The sequence below is a fragment of the Taudactylus pleione genome, unplaced genomic scaffold (assembly GCF_031769625.1).
Source record: "Taudactylus pleione unplaced genomic scaffold, aTauple2 ptg000435l, whole genome shotgun sequence".
Lineage (NCBI taxonomy): Eukaryota > Metazoa > Chordata > Amphibia > Anura > Myobatrachidae > Taudactylus > Taudactylus pleione.
This window is the reverse complement of record NW_028284837.1, coordinates 385127-404335: the sequence shown is the minus strand read 5'-3', so window position 1 is coordinate 404335 and position 19209 is coordinate 385127. Positions and strand designations below refer to the sequence as shown.

Genomic DNA, 19209 nt, shown 5'->3' with positions numbered 1-19209 from the left:
AGGTCTGGATGGTTTGTAGAGTTGGTGTAGCTTTTTCCCAATGCGTTTTGCCTTTAACAAGGCTTCCTCAGGGGTCTTACATGATAAATTCACAGGGGGCTTTTTATACCTGTATGTCCACCAATATTTGGCCATTTTTGGCACCAAAAATGGCAAAAAATGTCACTTCTCGTGCACGGCCACCTGGAACTGGAAGTGTGCGCCCGCTCAGGTGTACCCCTCCAAAAAAAAAAACTGGTCTGCCTCCAGGCAGACCAATCATAGCAGGCATTGAATCATTAACAGCCCATCTATCTGAGTATGTGGACATCTTCCTGAATCCCCACGTAAAAAATTTTACCTCATATTTGAAAGGCACGACTAGTGTGTTACAAAACATGGAAAATTTCAAATGGAAAACCGAATATAAATGGGCTACTATAGACATACAGTCACTCTATACATCTATAGTACATGAGAAAGGCATTGAAACATGCAAGAAAACCTTTTAAAACAATTCTACACTAAATGATTCCCACAAAGATTTTATCTGTGTTTTAATACATTTTATCTTAACTCACAATTATTTAAAATTTTTAGATCAATTTTACTTACAGATTTGCATGACTGCTATGGGCACAGTTTTTGCACCGAGTTATGCGAATATTGTAATGGGCCAGAGGGAAGAGGAACGTGTATAACAGCAATCCATATTCTAAGAAGATAAAATTCTATAAAAGATACATTGATGACATTATTATAGTGTGGGATGGTGAAGAAAGTGATTTTGAGCAATTTATTAATCATATACATGAAAATGATTTTAATCTCAAGTTCACCTTTAATATTAACAGTAACCATGTAGAATTCTTGGATCTAGTACTCTCAAGTGAAGGTGAGAAGGTAATTATGAAAAATTATATTAAAATGGTAGATACAAATAGCTACCTTCATTTTAAAAGTGGACATACTAGACATAAAATATACTGTACTCTCAATTTTATCGGATTAAGAGAAACTGTTTTAAAGAAACAACTTATCAAGTACAAGTACAAGTGTATACAGATCGCTTTAGAGAGAGGGGATACCCTGAAAATATCTTAGAACAAGCCCTGTCAAAAAGTGAACGGAAAAATAGACAGGAGCTATTAGCTCCGAGTATTGAAATCCCGAAGAAGAAGGAAGATTTTATTCCTTTTATTACTCAATATAATAATGATGAGGTGAAGATTAGAAAAACCATCACAAAGCATTTGAGTATTTAAAGATGGACCCAGTTTTGGGAGAGATCTTGCTGGATAGACCAGCAGTGGTGTTTAGAAAAGCAAAGAATTTGAAGGAAATCCTGGCTCCTAGCCAATTGAAACACAGAAACAAACCGAAACAAATCATGACTAAATGTGTTGGCTCCTACCAACGTGGACACTGTAATGTGTGCTAGTATGTGAATCCTGTTAGGAGAACTTTCACCAATTCTGACCAGACTAAGGAATATAAATTGAAAGAATTCACCAATTGCATGACAACCTCTGTAATATATATGATTAAATGTGGATGTAAACTAAAATACATTGGGAAAACTAAGAGACTTCTTAAGCTAAGGATCCAAGAACATCTGCGTAATATCAAGAACAAAATTGAAAGCCACCCGCTCTCTAGACACTTTTCAGAGATACATAACTCATCTGTAGACAGCTTCTCATTTAAAGCGATAGAACATGTAAACTTGTGCCCAAGAGGAAGTGATTTAATGAAACTATTGGCTCAGAGAGAGATGTTTTGGATTCATGAACTCAATACACTGGTACCACATGGTCATAACGAAGGATATGAAATAGCCCTGTTTCTTTAATGACTCCATAAAATAAGCTAACTCATTAATTTTTAATGTAGTTATAAATTCATGTATTTTATTATGTATCCCTGAATTATGTACAAGTAAGATTGTTACTGGCATTGTACATTTATATGTTGGTTGAAATTTGGATCTTTTTTGATATATAGATATATATATATATATAAAATAAAGAGTTAGTGATTGCGCATGTTCATAAAAAACACACTGTCCATAAATAGTATAACAACTCTCATGAGTCCAGCAATGAAACACCAGTGTTGGGTAGAAAAGTACTTGATTTTTTCATGTAACACCAGGTCCCAATGATAACGGACCGCAGCTCACCTCAAGGAAAAGACCGGACACCAAGTCCAAGATTCTGTTAATATAAAGGGAGAGGAGAGCGCTCCATGGTGCAGATAAAAAATAATAGTTTTATTAAACAAACAATAAGTGCATTACAGTGTCAGTGCTCAGTGGAGCCGCCCGTACCTGGAAACAAACTGTGTGGGCTGGTTACCACGTGATGTGTTTAAAATACTCCACCAGAAGTAGTCGGCGCTAACCCAAGAGACCGCCAGGCTCACAAACCCTGCCGCTGGATACCGCAAAATAGACCACAGCTGGTCCGGTTGAAATTTGGACCTTTTTTTATATATATATATATACATATATATATATATATACATATATATATATATATATATATATATATATATATATTTTAATAACATTTCAATGTATTTTTATACAGTTTTATGTGAATTTTTAACATTAATGGTTTTATTATTGATTTGTACTGTAGTCCTCTTCCCCCCTCCTTTTTTATCCTTTTTTATCCTAGTCTGAAAGATTTGGTATTGTGTTTTGTCCCCTAGACTCCTGAAAGTACTGTACTCGGGCAAGTGCAATCAATACCCAAAGAATCCTCTTATTAATTGTTTATATAGGAGGTTGAGCTCCAACAAAATGGCATCTGGAGCAACTATAAGGACTCCAAGAGTCAATTACACGTGGACTAGCAGGCAGTCCTATGCTAGTGTATGGGATCCCCCAGTTGGAGTTATCTTGATCACCTCTGGCAGCAGCCATGAACCGGAAGTGATGTGCACTTCTGGCAAAGGTTGTGGTTACAATAAAGAAAGGAAGGAAAAGGAAATAAAAAAAATATCAGTTTTTTTGGAGGGGGACACCTGAGTTGGCGCACACTTCCAGTTCCGGGTGCCCGCGCACCAGAAGTGACGTTTTTTGCCGTTTTTGGTGCCAAAAACGGCCACATCTTGGAGGACATACAGGTATTATGTGAATTTATCATGTAAGACCCCTGATGAAGCCTTGTTAAAGGCGAAACGTGTTGGAAAAAAGCTACACCAACTCTACAAACCATCCAGACCTACCCTAAAGGGACTTATATGGACTTTTATTAGATGTACCTGGAGGTACTACTACTGGAACTGACCACTGCGACCTATAAGATAAGCTACGTTCTTATGTTTGTTTTTGTGTGTGACATGTATATTTGTGTATATTAAAAACCATATACTTATAAAACATACCACACTATGGAAGCAAATTTTTCTGCTCCAAAAAGGTTGTAGCTATCTGGTCAGCTATTCCCTTGGTGAAATCTGGCTGAAGGTTAAGACTGCTGTGGAAACCGGTCATGTATAATCTGAGGATTGGTTTCTTATATGCTTAATATACAAGCATATTCATGGTACGCGCATATGAATATATTTGTATCTAATTTAAGTTAACACTAACTACTATACTATTAGGCACTTGTCCTTGTCCCCCTTTTTCTTCCTATATTACCCGAGTTACCAGTCGGTATTTTCAAGGACTAAAGTGGCCACCTGATCTATATCTATAAAAGGAGCATAGTGGGAGTAACCATTTAAAGAAGATAAAGATTTTCTTACCAGTACCAACCACCATTAAGACTGAACTAATCTGAGGAGCAGCGCCATAGATCGACTTTCTTTTCTTATATATATATATATATATATATAGTAGGGGTGAGCGGATTCGGATTTCTGAAATCCAAATCCCCCTGATCCCCCCTGATCCGAGTCATATCCGAGTCAGGCTCTACTTTTCCTGCCTGACTCAGATCGGAAATTGGGGCACAACATCATCATCCTGCCTTCCGGATCTCGCAGGTTTTGGATTCTATAAAAGGTACCTGCGTTGGCACCATTTTCTCACTCGGCTGTGGACAGTGAAGAAAGAGGGTGGGAGTTAGGGCTTGCTGGGCTGTGTAGTGTAGTGTAGTGCTGTGCTTTGCTGCACTGCGCTGTGCTGCTGTTGTCCATAGGGGCTGTGTCCACTCCTCCAAAGTCCATAGGGGCTGGCTATATTGTGCTGTCCTGCTGTTGCCCATAGGGGTTGTGTCCACTACTCCAAAGTCCATAGGGGCTGGCTGGGCTGTGTTGTGCAGTTTGATGTCCATAGGGGCTGGCTGGGCTGTGTTGTTCAGTCAGTTGTTCATAGGGGCTGTGTCCACTCCAAAAGTCTATAGGGGCTGGCTGGGCTGTGTTGTGCAGTGTCCCAGTCCTAAAGGGGTGCTGTAGTGTTGCCCAGGGGGTGCTCTGTCCATCAGGGGTGCTCTGTCCATCAGGGGTGCTCCCCCCAAGTGCAAAAAAAATAAATATTTTTTTCTGTGTTTGTGAAATGTGTGCGCAGTAGCTGCACATGCATCAACAAAGTAGTGCCAAACGTGCACCTGTGTCATAAGTAAAGGGCCAGCTGGTTCATCCATTAAGGGGTTTTGTAACCCCCAAAGTGCACTCCAAAAAATAAAAAAAAAATTCTGTGTTTGTGAATAGTGTGCGCAGTAGCCGAACGTGCGCCTGTCTTTCCCTATGTTCATGACTAGTGGTTCAGCTTCACATGATGATGGAAGACCTCCTCCCACTACAAAAATCAAATGAGTTAAGCTGGCGAAAGTACAGCAAAGAACTGTGCGTTCTAAGAAGATATCACAAATCCCCAAGGAGTCCAAGTGTGGTGGCGGTTGTGATGCCTGACCTTCCCAGTACTGGACGGGAAGAGGTGGCTCTTTCCACCATTTGCATGCCCTCTGCAAGTGCTGGAAGGAGCACACACAGTTCACTTGCTGATAAGCAAACTGAAGATGTCACTATTGAAGTACAACAGGATGAGGATACTTGTTTAACTGGTGCTAAGGAGGAAGTTGGCGAGGAGGATTCTGATGGTGATGTGGTTTGTTTAAATCAGGCTCCGGGGGAGACAGTTGTTGTCCGTGGGATGAAAAAGCCCATCATGGTCATGCCTGGGCAGAAGACCAAACATCCCACCTCTTTGGTCTGGCAATATTTCTATCCAAATCTGGACAACAACTGTCTTGCCATATGTACCATATGTAAAGGTGAAATAAGTAGGGGTAGGGACATTAACCACCTAGGAACATCCTCCCTCATATGTAACCTGCAGCGCATTCATAAAAAGTTACTGTCAAGTTCAGAAACTTTGGCTAAGACCGTAAGCAGTCCAGGAACACCTAAATCCCTTTTTCTTGTTGTATCCAAGCACCTGAAAACAACACCGTCAACTCCCCCTTGTCAATTTCCTCATAAGTCAGGATCGGAAGTAGTCCTGCAGGCCATGTCACTGGCTTGACTGACTCTCCTATCCGGGATTCCTCCGGAGGATCCTGCATTGCTACGCCTACTGCTGCCACTGCTGCTGTTGCTGCTGGGAGTCGTTCATCATCCTAGAGAGGAAGTAGGAACACCACTACTTTTACTAAACAATGACCCTCCAACAGTCCTTAGCGAGGAGGATGAAGTACGACAGCAGTCATCCTGAAGCAAAACGGATAACAGGTCTTGACTGCTATGTTGGTGTTAGACATGCATCCGGTATCCACCATTAGTGTAGTGGGATTTAGACAATTGATGGAGGTAGTGTGTCCCCGGTACCAAATCTCATCTAGATTCCACTTGACTAGGCAGGCGATACCAAGACTGTACAGAAACATCAGAAATAGTGTCCTCAGTGTCCTGAAAAATGCAGTTGTACTCAATGTCCACTTAACCACGGACAAGTGGACAAGTGGAACAGGGCAGACTAAGGACTATATGACTGTGACAGCCCACTGGGTAGATGTATCACCTTACGCAGCAACAACAGCAGTGTCACCAGTAGCAGCATCTCAGAAATGCCAGCTCGTTCCAAGGCAGGCTACGCTGTGTATCACCAGTTTCAGTAAGAGGCACACCGCTGACAACATCTTAGAGAAACTGAGGGAAATCATCGCCCAGTGGCTTACCCCACTTAGACTCTCCTGGGGATTTGTGATATCTGACAACGCCACCAATATTGTGTGGGCATTACATCTGGGCAAATTCTAGCACATCCCATGTTTTGCTCACACAATAAATTTGGTGGTGCAGAATTTTCTGAAAAGCGACAGGGGTGTGCAGGAGATGCTTTGGGTGTCCCGAAAATTTCTGTCCACTTTTGCCATTCAGCGACTGCGTGCTGAAGACTGGAGTGCCAGCAAACACTCTTGAAGCTGCCCCGCCATCACCTGAAGCAAGAGGTTGTGACGCGGTGGAACTCAACCCTCTATATCCTTCAGAGGATGGAGGAGCAGCAAAAGGCCATTCAAGCCTATACATCCACCTATGACATAGGCAAAGGAGGGGGTATGCACCTGACTCAAGTGCAGTTGAGAATGATTTCCATGTTGTGCAAGGTTCTCCAGCCCTTCGAACTTGCCACACGTGAAGTCAGTTCAGACACTGCCAGCTTGAGTCAGGTCATTCCCCTCATCAGGCTTTTGCAGAAGCAGCTGGAGAAAGTGAAGGAGGAGCTAAGATGGAGCGATTCCACTCAGTATGTGGGACTTGTGGATGAAGCCTTTCATTCGCTTTGCCAGGATTCCAGGGTGGTCAATCTGTTGAAATCAGACCACTACATTTTGACCACCATGCTCGATCGTAGATTTAAAGCCTATGTGGTGTCTCTCTTTCCGGCCGACACAAGCCTGTCGAGTTGCAAAGACCTGCTGGTGAAAACACTGTCAGCTGAAGCGGAGCATGACAGCTCCTTCTTCATTTTGTCCCACAACTGGGGCTGCCATGAAACAACTTAGGTATCCTAAGCAACCTGCTGGTGGTGATGCAGGGCAGGCAGGACCAAGTTTGGACATCTGGTCCAGACTGAAGGACCTGGCAACAATTTCTGACATGTCTACTGTCACTGCATATGATACTGTCACCATTGACAGAATGGTGGAGGATTACATCGGTGACAGCATCCAAGTAGGCATGTCAGACAGTCCGTACCTGTACTGGCAGGAAAAAGAGGCAATTTGGAGACCCCTGTACAAACTGGCTCTATTTTACCTGAGTTGCCCCCCCTCCAGTGTGTACTCCGAAAGAGTGTTTAGTGCAGCCATGAACCTTGTCAGCGAAAGGAGTAGGAGGTTGCTTCCACAAAATGTGGAGAAGATGTTCATAAAAATTAATTTTCAACTCTTCCAGGGAGACCAGCCTCCAGAACATACAGAGGGACCTGTGGTGGTGGATTGCAGTGGGGACAAATTAATACTCTGTGAGGATGAGGATGTACACAACACTGAAGAGGGAGAGGAATCGGTGGATGAGGAGAATGAGGACGACATCTTGCCTCCGTAGAGCCAGTTTGTGCAGGGAAACATTAATTGCCAGCTTGTTTTGTGGGGGCCCAAACGAACCAATCATTTCAGCCACAGTCATGTGGCAGACCCTGGCGCTGAAATTATTGGTTTGTTAAAGTGTGCATGTCCTGTTTATACAACATAACGGTGGGTGGGAGGGCCCAAGGACAATTTCATCTTGCACCTCTTTTTTTTCTTTGCATTATGTATAGTTTGGGGCCTAGTTTTTCAAACTGCCATCCTGTCTTCCACTGCAGTGTCACTCGTGTCGCTTAGCATTGTCATCCAGCTACCTCGGTGCAACCTTTTGGACAAAAACACTATTGTGAGGTGTTCAGAATAGCCTGGAAATGAGTGGAAATTATGGTTATTGAGGTTGATAATAGCATAGGAGCAGAAAAACCCACACATTCTGTGATTTTTGCTGTTTTTATGCTACAGAAGGGTGGTTTACATAAACACTGACTTTTATTTATCACATGAGTTGCAAAATGAATAGAAAATATAGGGCCTGATTCAAAGTTGGGAATAGAGTGAGATATCTCTCTCAACTGATCATCTTGGTGACAGCAGGCTGCACTGCAGGTGGGGCAGATTTAAAATGTGCAGAGAGAGTTAGATTTGGGAAGAGTGTGTCCAAACTGACATCTAAATAGTAGAGTAATAAAAAAGCCATGCAGTATTTGTGGGCTACATGTAAAAGCAGCCAGTATTTACCCCACATGCAAAAAAATGTATGTATTTACACCCCTTGCATTGCAACATGGTTTGTCCAGGTGCACAGTTAAGTGCTATCTCTCTCTTTATTACCAACTCTGAATCAGGCCCATAGTCAAGACATTGGCAAGGTTAGAAATAATGATTTTCATTTGAAATAATAATTTTGTCCTTCAAACTTTGCTTTTGTCAAAGAATGCTCCTTTTGCAGCAATTGCAGCATTGCAGACCTTTGGCATTCTAGCTGTTAATTTGTGTCCATAACACTTTTTTCCAATCGTCCTCTGTCCAATGTCTGTGTTATTTTGCCCATATTAATATTTTCCTTTTATTGGCAAGTCTCAGATATGGCTTTTTCTTTGCCACTTTGCCTAGAAGGCCAGCATCCCGGAGTCACCTCTTCACTGTAAACGTTAACACTGGTGTTTTGCGGGTACCATTTAATGAAGCTGCCAGTTGAGCACTTGTGAGGCGTCTATTTCTCAAACTAGAGACTCTAATGTACTTGTCTTCTTGCACATTTGTGCTCCGGGGCCTCCCACTTCTCTTTCTACTCTGGTTAGAGCCTGTTTGTGCTGTTCTCTAAAGAGAGTAGTTCACACCGTTGTAGGAAATGTTCAGTTTCTTGGCAATTTCTCGCATGGAATAACCTTCATTTCTAAGAACAAGAATAGACTGTTGAGTTTCACACGAAAGTTCTCTTTTTCTGGCCATTTGGAGACTTTAATCGAATCCACAAATGTGATGCTCCAGATACTCAACTAGCTCAAAGGAAGGACAGTTTTGTAGCTTATTTAACGAGCAAACCCATTTTCAGCTGTGCTAGCATAATTGCACAAGGGTTTTCAAGGGTTTTCTAATCATTCATTAGTCTTCTAATGTGCTTAACAAACACAATATACCATTAGAACACTGGAGTGATGGTTGCTGGAAACAGGCCTCTATACACCCATGTAGATATTCTTTTAAAAACCAGACATGTGCAGCTAGTATAGTCATTTACCACATTAATAATGTATAGAGTGTATTTCTGATTAATTTAATGTTATCCTCATTGAAAATAACAATGATTCTCCCTCAAAAATAAGAAAATTTCGAAGTGACCCCAAACTTTTGAATGGTAGTGTGTGCATTTATATATATATATATATATATATATATATATATATATATATATATATATATATATATATAGTGTTATGTAGATTTTTTTTTTCTTCCATTACATATATGGCTAATTTGCAGAGGATATTATTTGCCTGAATATGGGAAAAGAATATAGGACACGCGAGCATTTTGCTAACATTCTAGTAAGTAGGATACCAAAAGCTATACCTCAAAGTGAATTGGCATATCTACATTGGTGTGGGTACTGGAGATCTGGAATCACTTAACATTTGCATGTACACTAAAATACTACACTATATTGTATACATGGTAGAAACCTTGAAGAGAGAGAATATCTTATATGAACTTCTAGATTGTCCAACTGATCCACATATGTCAAAAGGCACCCAGATAAGGACTGTTTTCCTCTGTTAATCTGACCTGGTGATGCCTGGGTGAGTGTTATAACTCCAGTTCCCAGTCCTTATGGTAGGAATTAGTTGTGGGGCGATGTTGTTTTGGCCACCGATCCTACTTAATATTAATTGACTGATTTTAATAAATCTAATTCCAATTAATCAAACTCAAATCTCTGTCTTTTGTTATGTTATTTTTATGGTTAAGCTTATCTAGGTTAAGGCTATGGGTCAATAGGAGGTTTAAAGCATTGCTGGAACTTTTTCTGTTTATAACTGTTGAATTTATCCTAATCTTTAGTTTTCATTATAAGAAGTTGACAGTTTTGATCTGCTCTGAACAATATGATGAAACATTTAGGAAGAAACATACAGATCACCAGAGCCCAACTAGATGCCAGGATGGCAAATATTTCCATGGCCACAGTCATTTCACCTTCAGCACTGAGGGAGGCTGGGATAAAGGAGACCCAGACACTGAGGAAGGCCAACATGCTGAAAGTAATACACTGGGCCTCATTATACCTGTCAGGGAGTTTTCGAGCCAGGAAGGCTACAATGAAGCTTATAATAGCCAGAAGAAACAGATAACTCAGCATTGTCCAGAATGCAATGGGGGAGCCCACATCACACTCAATGATGATGAGTTCAGGTTTCGTATCAGTGTTATATTGTGTGAATGGAGAAGATACGGAGAACTGTGTCATGCAAATAATGAATTGTAACAGGAAACAGGCAAAAATAATCATGTAGGACACTTGGGGGTGCAACCACTTGCTCAGATTGCCGCCTGGTCTAGTGGCCATAAAAGCAATATTTACCATGATAGTCTTAGCCAAAATGCTGGAGACACACAAAGTGAAGGCCAGGCCAAACAGTATCTGACGCAGGCGACATTTCAGGTGATCGGGGTAACCTATGAATACTAAAGAACACAAGAAGCAGAGACATAGTGATACCAATTGAAGACAGCTTAAAGAGTAATAACTGGCTCTCACTATAGGAGTTTGGCTATACAAGATATATAGCCCCAAAATAAAAGCAGGGATTAGTGAGGATATTATACTGATTGCAGCTAGAGTTCCACCCAATGCATCTTCATAAGATAGAAACTCCATGGATTTTGGGAGACATCTGGATTTTTCATGGTTTGGCCACTGATCCCAAGGACACCTGATGCAGTTAGCTGAATCTGCAATATAGAAAATATATTATGCTGTTACACGTCTATATATATATATATATATATATATATATATATTTATATAATGTCATGATGATGGCATGATGTTAAAAAAAATCAACTGAGTTTATCTTTTTGATTTCCTACACATAATTAAAGTATAAACAATAGAAGTACATTAACACATTACTTCATGTTAATGTTGTACAGGGGTCTATTTACTAAGCAGTGTTAGGAGAAGTGAAGAGTGAAAAGTGATAAGGTGCCAGCCAACTGCCAACTCACAGGCTGTGTTTGAAGAATGACAGGAGCTGATTGGCTGTCACCTTATCACTTTTCACTCTTCACTTTTCACTTCTCCTAACACTGCTTAGTAAATAGACCCCACAGTACCTAATGTATATATTTATTTAGAGTCAGTCAATTAATCAAAGTGATCAAGAGTTCAATTACATACATATCTCTGTGCAGTCTAAGAACAAATGTAGGGTTCTACCATTTTTTTTATCTGTGCCTGCTCTCCTATGTGTTCTTTATATCAGATTCTTCAAGATATTATCATAGTGTAACAAGCCTTTATGGCAAATTGATACTTTCTCATGCCCCAGCTGTCGCTCCTCCAGGACACAGTATACTCTGGCCACAGCTTCAGACTTCCTACTCTGTTGACTGGCAATGTAGATATATATCTCTTAAAAATAATTTTATTTAACTTCCATTAAAATAATTTCATATATGGTCATACAAAAAAAGAAAATCAATAAAAATATAAAATATAATATAATTATAGATGATAAAATAACCATAAATAGTGCCAAACCATAATGTAAAAAATGTGAAGAAGGCACCAATAGCAGCAACGCATTTCACAGACCCTGTGTCTGCTTCCTCAGCCTGAAGAAGCAGACACAGGGTCTGTGAAATGCGTTGTTTGTGGATTATAGTTCTGCTTTCAATACTGTTGTATGTCTATACTAATTGTCAAACTTCAGGCAATTGGTTATGATGTGTCCATATGTAATTATTTTTAAGAGATATATATTTTTTCATTACTGACGGACATTGGTATTTAAAATGAATGTCTAAGGTGCTTATGCAATTGGAATAAGGTGAGCAGGATATTATTTACTATTATTCTGACTTGATGACAACCGATTTGCACTATGGAGGCATGTTTTATTTTCTCCACATAACAACTACTGTCAGGATTTGAGATCCATCCAGATCGATTCATCATTGCTATTGCAACCACCTTAGGACCATGGTGTTGATTTGTGTCCATTGTACTGATCTCACCTATAAAGGGTGAGTATATGTCTATATACTTTCCTTTTTGTTTCTTTATCACAGATTTACACTATTTTTTTTCCATTCTCTTTTTTTCCCCAAATTAACACTGATTCTTGGGAGCGCCGGAATACCTCTATACAAAAAACTATGTGGACAATCAGTGTCAACAATATGGAGGGTAATGGAGTGTAATCATCTCCCAATAATGGCAGATTCTTCAGCATTTTGCTATTGTACAATCCTGATGCCATGAAAGTCCTGTAAATATAAACATATGTGAATTGATGCTTTTTTTGAGCTCGCGTTGTAGTCATTGGCTTTTTTGTCTTAAAGATGAACTCCTCAGCTTCATCCTCATCTTTGGTTGATACATATAAGTTGCTGGAAGTTCTCTGCATGAGGAACCATGATCATGGGGCAATAACACTATTATTTTATGTATATTGATGTGTCTATATACAATATGAAGTAAAATCCTATACATTGGTACCTCAAAAATGCCTTAATGACTATCGTGCTCTCACGTCATTAATTATGAAGTGTTTTGTGTGAATAGTTTGGGGACACCTTAAGGGTGGCATCCCATAAGATTTGATTGCTTCCAATTTGCATGTAGATTGAATAGATCAACTGAGGATGCCGCTCTTATTGTTCTCCATAAGGTGTTATATCACCTAGAGAATAGTGATTCATATGCAAGACTGTTGTTTGTGGATTATAGTTCTGCTTTTAATACTGTTGTATGTCTATACTAATTGTCAAACTTCAGGCAATTGGTTATGATGTGTCCATATGTAATTGGTTGCTGGACTTCTTGACTGACCATTCACAGTTGGTCAGGATAGGTGACTTGCTCTCATCTATTCACTATTGTGAATACAGGAGTTCTCGAAGGTTGTGTAGTAAGGGCGCGATTCAGTATGGATTGCAAGTGCTAAAGCGCATGCAGATGGCCAATGTTCACGTTCTGCATATGCATCGCAGTGCGCAAAACCTTCACTGTGATAGGGAAAGCAATCACAGTGAGTATGCAGACCCCTTGCCATGTGATTGACAGAAGGTACTGTTTGGGGGTGTGATGGGGGGGTGGTCAGCGAAACACAGGCGTGCCAGTGCGTTGGGACGCCATTACAGGGGCATGCATAAATTAGCCCTTCCGATGGCATATGCAGCCTGTGTAGCTGTGTACAGAAAGTTTCTGAGTAAGGTTTGACCTTGTGTAACTGTGCATGAGGCTCCGATGTTACCAATGCTTTCACATACTTGCTGTTACGGTTTTCTAGGCTGTTCTAGGTAAACCCCTAGAACCCAGGCTAGCGAGGTCTTCTGCCCCTAACACCACCCACTGTTCTCTTAGAACTGGGAGATGTTTACTGGTACTTAAGTGGCCGCCTGGACTTAATGCTCGGAGTAGTAGAGGTTTACACTGATTACCTTTGGAAACCAGAAAATAGCAGGAGATACTGGGAGGAAAGTCAATAATACGGCTAGGAAGCCCGATGATGTGGCAATGAGAGCCAATGATGCAGCTAAAGCCAGCAGTACAATTTGAAGAGTTGATGAAGTGGCTTGGAAGCTAGTGATGCGGCTTTGTATGCCAATGGGGCAGCTTTGTATGCCAATGGTGCAGCTAAAGCCAGTAGTACAATTTGAACTGTCAATACAGTGGATTGAAAACCAGTGATGGGGCTTTGAGAGCCGATGGTGCGGCTAAAGCCGGTAGTACAATTTGAAGAGTTGATGCAGTGACTTGGAAGCAAGTGATGCGGCTTTGAGAGCCAGTGGTAGCTAGGAGGCTGACGGAGTGGGTTGAAAGGTGGTAGCCGCTTGGAGGCTGACAGAGTGGCTGGAGATCCAGTGGAGCAGCTTGGAAGCTGGTAGCAGCTAGAAGGCTGACAGAGTTGGTTGGAGAGATGGTGGAGTGGCTCGGAAGCCGGTAGTAGCTTGGAGGCTGACGGAGCGGCTGGAGAGCTGATGGAACAGCTTGGAAGCCAGTAGCAGCTGGAACCAATCATGCCGAATTAGCACGTGACATCCTGTGGCATCCAGATTGCCTAGCAACCGACCGAACTGGAACCACACTGCCAGAAGGAGGTAAATTGCTAGAGGGAAGCAAGTCGTGACCGCAACTTGTAACATTTGCAAGGTATTATGAATGTGAGTAAATTGAAATGGGCTTCTTTATATTGTAATGCAGTGGCATTGCGATTGCACACATTTGCATAATTTCCCAGCAGAACTGCATGAACAATTGCTACCACGATCGAATTAGCAATCCGTGCTGATTCTGGCCCAAAGTCCCTTTTTATATTCCTTGCACACATGAGATTGTGTGTCAAGTACAGAATTTAATCCTATTGTAAAATTTGCAGATGACACCACAATAGTGGGTTTAGTTAGTGATGGGGATGATGACAGTTATAGGGAAGAAGTAGAGCAAGTTGTAAAGTGGGGAGAGGATAACAAGTTACTTTTAAATAGCAAGAAAACCAAGGAGGTGGCGATAGATTTTAGGAGGACTAGGAAATACTATCCTTGATGGGTTCACATGTAGAGAGGATTAGTAGTTTAGGTTCTTGAGAACTTACTTTTCTGATGATCTTTCACAAACACCTTTTTTTACTATGATAACTTAGAGCAAGTGATTTATCATGGGTGTTACTTGTACATTTTTACTGTTGTGTAATTAAGAGTCTCTTAACATCACTGTATGGTATGGGAGTTCCAAATGTTTAGGCCGTGGATCATTAGTTAGGTTGGTTAAAGCAGCTGAAAGAACCATTGGCCAATAGAAATAATTGCTAAAAGGTGTTTATTAAAAGTGAATAAGATCAATGCTGATTCTAGATACCCGTGTCATTCTCTCTTCTCACTACTGCCCTCTGGTAAGCGGTTTAGGTGTGTTGGATGCTGTACTAGCCGGTTGTGGAATAGCTTTTTTTCCAACTGTGATTGTTAGTCTATATTTTTACTTGTAAATTTTATGTCATTTTTATCAAGTTGTGAGTTCTTTTGCACTGAAAATTTGCGGATTAATTTGTAATAAATGTGGCAGTGATTGATCGATATAACATGGTCCTTGGGGTCCACAGAATTTGACCATGTTGTACCATGAGGCCACATTGGATGGTGGAACAACCGCATGAACACAGCACTATTCAAATTGTTATCTGTGTTGCGTTTTAATCTCTTCCTTTGAAGTCCGTTACTCTTGTCAAAATCCAGGATGGATTCCCTTCACTTGGACTCTTCTATCCACCCGTGAAGTGTCGATTTCCCTACACAAAGACACTTTTTCCCAGGGGAGGGCCTATCCTTACTGTATCTAGTGCCTTTAGTTTTCCCTTGATCATCCATTGCTTTTGCTTACCTTTAGAAGGTGTGTTAGTGCTATGCGCAGTGCTTTAGCAAAATGTACAATGTCACAATGTAACAAATATGCAAAGAAATGGTGTCCACAGGCTGTCCACATTGTATGCGGGTCCATTGTCTATTAAACCATGTTGTATTGAGTCATTAGTGTAGGATATTAATGTACTTTCATTTATCAACCTGATAGCACTCATTTGTACACATTTATTATGCTTTATTATTTGGTAAATATAATCACTAATTAACTAAGTAGTTTGTAATTTTCCTTTCCTATCACGTCTTTGCTGTTGCCCCTATCAATGTTAATGAATAAGTGCCTATCCCACGTGTTTTGTTAGCCAGTTTTATTACACACATGTCTCTGTAGCAGGGTTTGGCTTGTGTTCCAGGGTGAAGCCACGGCTACCTGCGGTACCCTCAGGCATTGTGGCGTGTCTGAATCTTGGAGGATCTGCAGTGGGTGTTGGGGCAGCAGTGGCAGGTGCCTGCCAGTGGCAAACATGGAGCATGGTGGTAGGCATGAATCTGTAGGTTTGTTCAAGGCCCTTGTTAGGTGAACAGTATGTTCAATGTGCTGTGGCATTAGGCCCTATAGGAAGCATATTTGGTCCCTATATAGGTGCGAAATAGGCAAGAGTCACCAAGGCAATTAATCCCTGTATTGCACTGGCTCCTGTTAGGTGGGCAATAGGCCTGAGGCTGCAGAGGGCATTAGGCCCAATTGGAAGCGTATTTTGCCAATGGACAGGTGAGCAAAAGGCCCGATGCTGCAGAGGACATTAGGCCCTGTAAGTATTGACTTGTCACCTAGGGTAGGCAGGTACTAGGCCCATGGAATGGAAGGGCAATAGGCCCTGTAGCAATTGTCATTGGGCCAGTATTAGGTGGATACTAGGCCCCATTTTAGGGTGGGAGCCCATTAATAGGACATGCACTGTGTTAAGTAACCTTGTCACCTAGATAGTGCATCTCCCGCAGTCAGGCCCCCATTAAGCGTAGGCTGTCGGTAAGGCAACTGTATTGTTTCTGCATTATCATAATTCACAGTTATCTTAATGTTGCCACAAAATATTTATGATGCCATTTATATTCCACACAGTCTTTTCTTCCTCAATAAGCTTTTGACTACTAGTTCCCTCATCTCAATGTTATTATCTGTATAAACCAGCAAGAAGACACATAGTGAATGTCCACATGTATAACATAATGTAAAATTAATATCGGGCCACACTCTAATTCTAAAGCAAATTGGAAATACAATCTTCATTGAAAATAGAAAAATGTAATCTGCTAAAATGTTCTATAAAATGGATCTTCGTAGTATTTTTGACTTAGGAAAGATATATATTCTTTTGTACAGTGAATAAACGGTGAGCAGTTAAAGGGGGGATTGGTTTATACAAACCCACAATTCTGTTGGTCACACATTTATGTCTGGTTCTGCTTCACATTACTTGACATATAGCACAATGGCTATAATATGCGGGAAGGGACGTTGGGAATTTGAAAACATTTTTGGGAATATAATTTCCCAATTTTAGCGTAGATTATCTACCACACCTTCCAGATTTATGGTTTTAACAGCTCCAATTTATTTTCTGTATCTGGAAGTCCTTGACTTGCCTGTCTGGTTGGATATTTCTCCTTGTAGACATTGGACACAATCAAAGCAGCAGACGTGATGTCCTTTTCTAGCCGCCTTCCTGGATCCTGGCGGACATCTCTCACTGCAGACTGACCGAGGGACCTGGGAATTATAAGAATGTTCTTTTTAAAAAAAATCATTGTAGAAGTCTAGTTGAGCCTGGGTTCTGGGTGCAGCATTTACTTAGTCATAAATGACAGCAGCTCTCAATTCTACAAAAATGAAATATTAAAACATTTGTTTAGAAACAAGTTTTGTGGGTTATACGGGTTCTGTTTATATTGCTGAGTTATATAGCAGCATCCACACTCTACTTTGATCACCTAAGGACTGGACATTGTATCAATACTTGCATATATAAAGGACTCTGATGAATTTAATAAGCCCATTCCAGCTGCCAATTGTAGTACTTAGTAGAGAAGTACAACATTATAGTAGGTACTTTCAGGTATCGAGTAATGTAACTGGATTACTTCTTGGCAGTGCACCTAACAGAGCAAAGACCCCAGAGAACACATAGAGAGATGGGCGCATATCTCACTGTCCCTCTCTCTCTTTTCTTCTTCTGTACTTTCATTTTTGATAAATGCCTCAATGGCAAATGCTGCTTTGCTACCTCAGTCAGTCCTCTGTTATACAACACCCCTATCCAAACCAAAAAAAAACAAACGCAAGGCAACCTATTTGGCATTAAAATAGGTCATCAAATTTTATTAATATTAGTACAAATAATAGCAGAAAGGAAAGTAGTAAAAAAGAGGAGACAGGCAGATCAGCATCAGAATAAACAGGCCCTGCTTTCTGCTGTATCCATCCAAGACAAAAAAAGTGTCAGTGTTCTGCCCTTGTTGCATAGCTCAGATGGTTTCATCCTACACCTACAAATGAATGACCCATCTGGAGAGATGATGTTGTTGACCCCAGAGAACCCAGCCATTCCCTTCTGAGAAGTGGAGCATACCAGCTATGGACCACAAGTCTGCTAATCTGCTCCCCCCACCATGGAAAAGCTCCCTCTATGAGTCACAGTCCCATCACCAGAAACAGTAACAGGAACCTTAGCAAAACCCTAAAAACATACAGGAACCTAGAAAAGAGAAAAGTCAACAGCAGTTAGGTGGGCCCCAAAAGGTTAATAAAGATTGTCATTATGGCAGTGAATGAGGACATGACTAACCACCAAACCACAAGCAATGTATTTGGATTTTGCTGAGATGAGCTGAGTCAATGGTTTCTCACCAATGACGGCAATGCCGGAACTGCACGGCGACTATGTTAGACCACAAGATCTGAATCCATGGGCACAAATCTATAGATCATTAAAAATATCTGACAGTGGCTTTACATAAGTCCAGTGACATCCACTTTCCAAAGACATTACCTCCTAGGTAAACAACTCAGACCCCCAGAACCAAAAGAACATGGTCTCCACTAACATCATATCTCTAAGTGCATTCCAACTTAAACCCCTTTAAACCAGTCAGTGAACACCCAAGAACCTGGGAATGCAACTGTGTTTGAGGTGAGGATGGACTTAGATGCCCAGAACACAAAGGAATATGAAAACATCTAGAATTTATTACTGCTGAAGAAAGGCACTTGGGCAAAACATTAAGAGAGAGTCAGGGAAACAAAACAAAAAAGAACCACAAAGAGTCCCGGAGAAAAAAAAAAGAAAAGAAAGAAGGGCTGGGAAGGAATGGAAACTGGATCTGAGGTGAAAAAAAATCATGTTGTACCAACAGTCAATCAGGTTACCAAATACTATAGGTCCCTGTATAGGAAAAAAGTGGTAGAAAATGAATCAATATCCTTACCATGATGACATTGCAATTAGCAGCCAAATGCCTCCTGTCCTCACAGCAGGCAACCAAGGAATTAGCCATACACTAATAGATATAGCAGTCCATCATCCAATGGTCTAGTACCTGAACATCCAGACTGAAAACCCCGATTCAGTAGCAGAGGTAGCTGCACCAATATGTAATGAGCAGG

General features: G+C 40.9%; 1 pseudogene; it reads right to left on the bottom strand.

The window, feature by feature from the left end:
* Window positions 1-9948: 9948 nt before the first annotated feature.
* The window catches only part of LOC148505872 (extracellular calcium-sensing receptor-like), a 47073-nt pseudogene continuing 37812 nt past the window's right edge, over window positions 9949-19209 (bottom strand).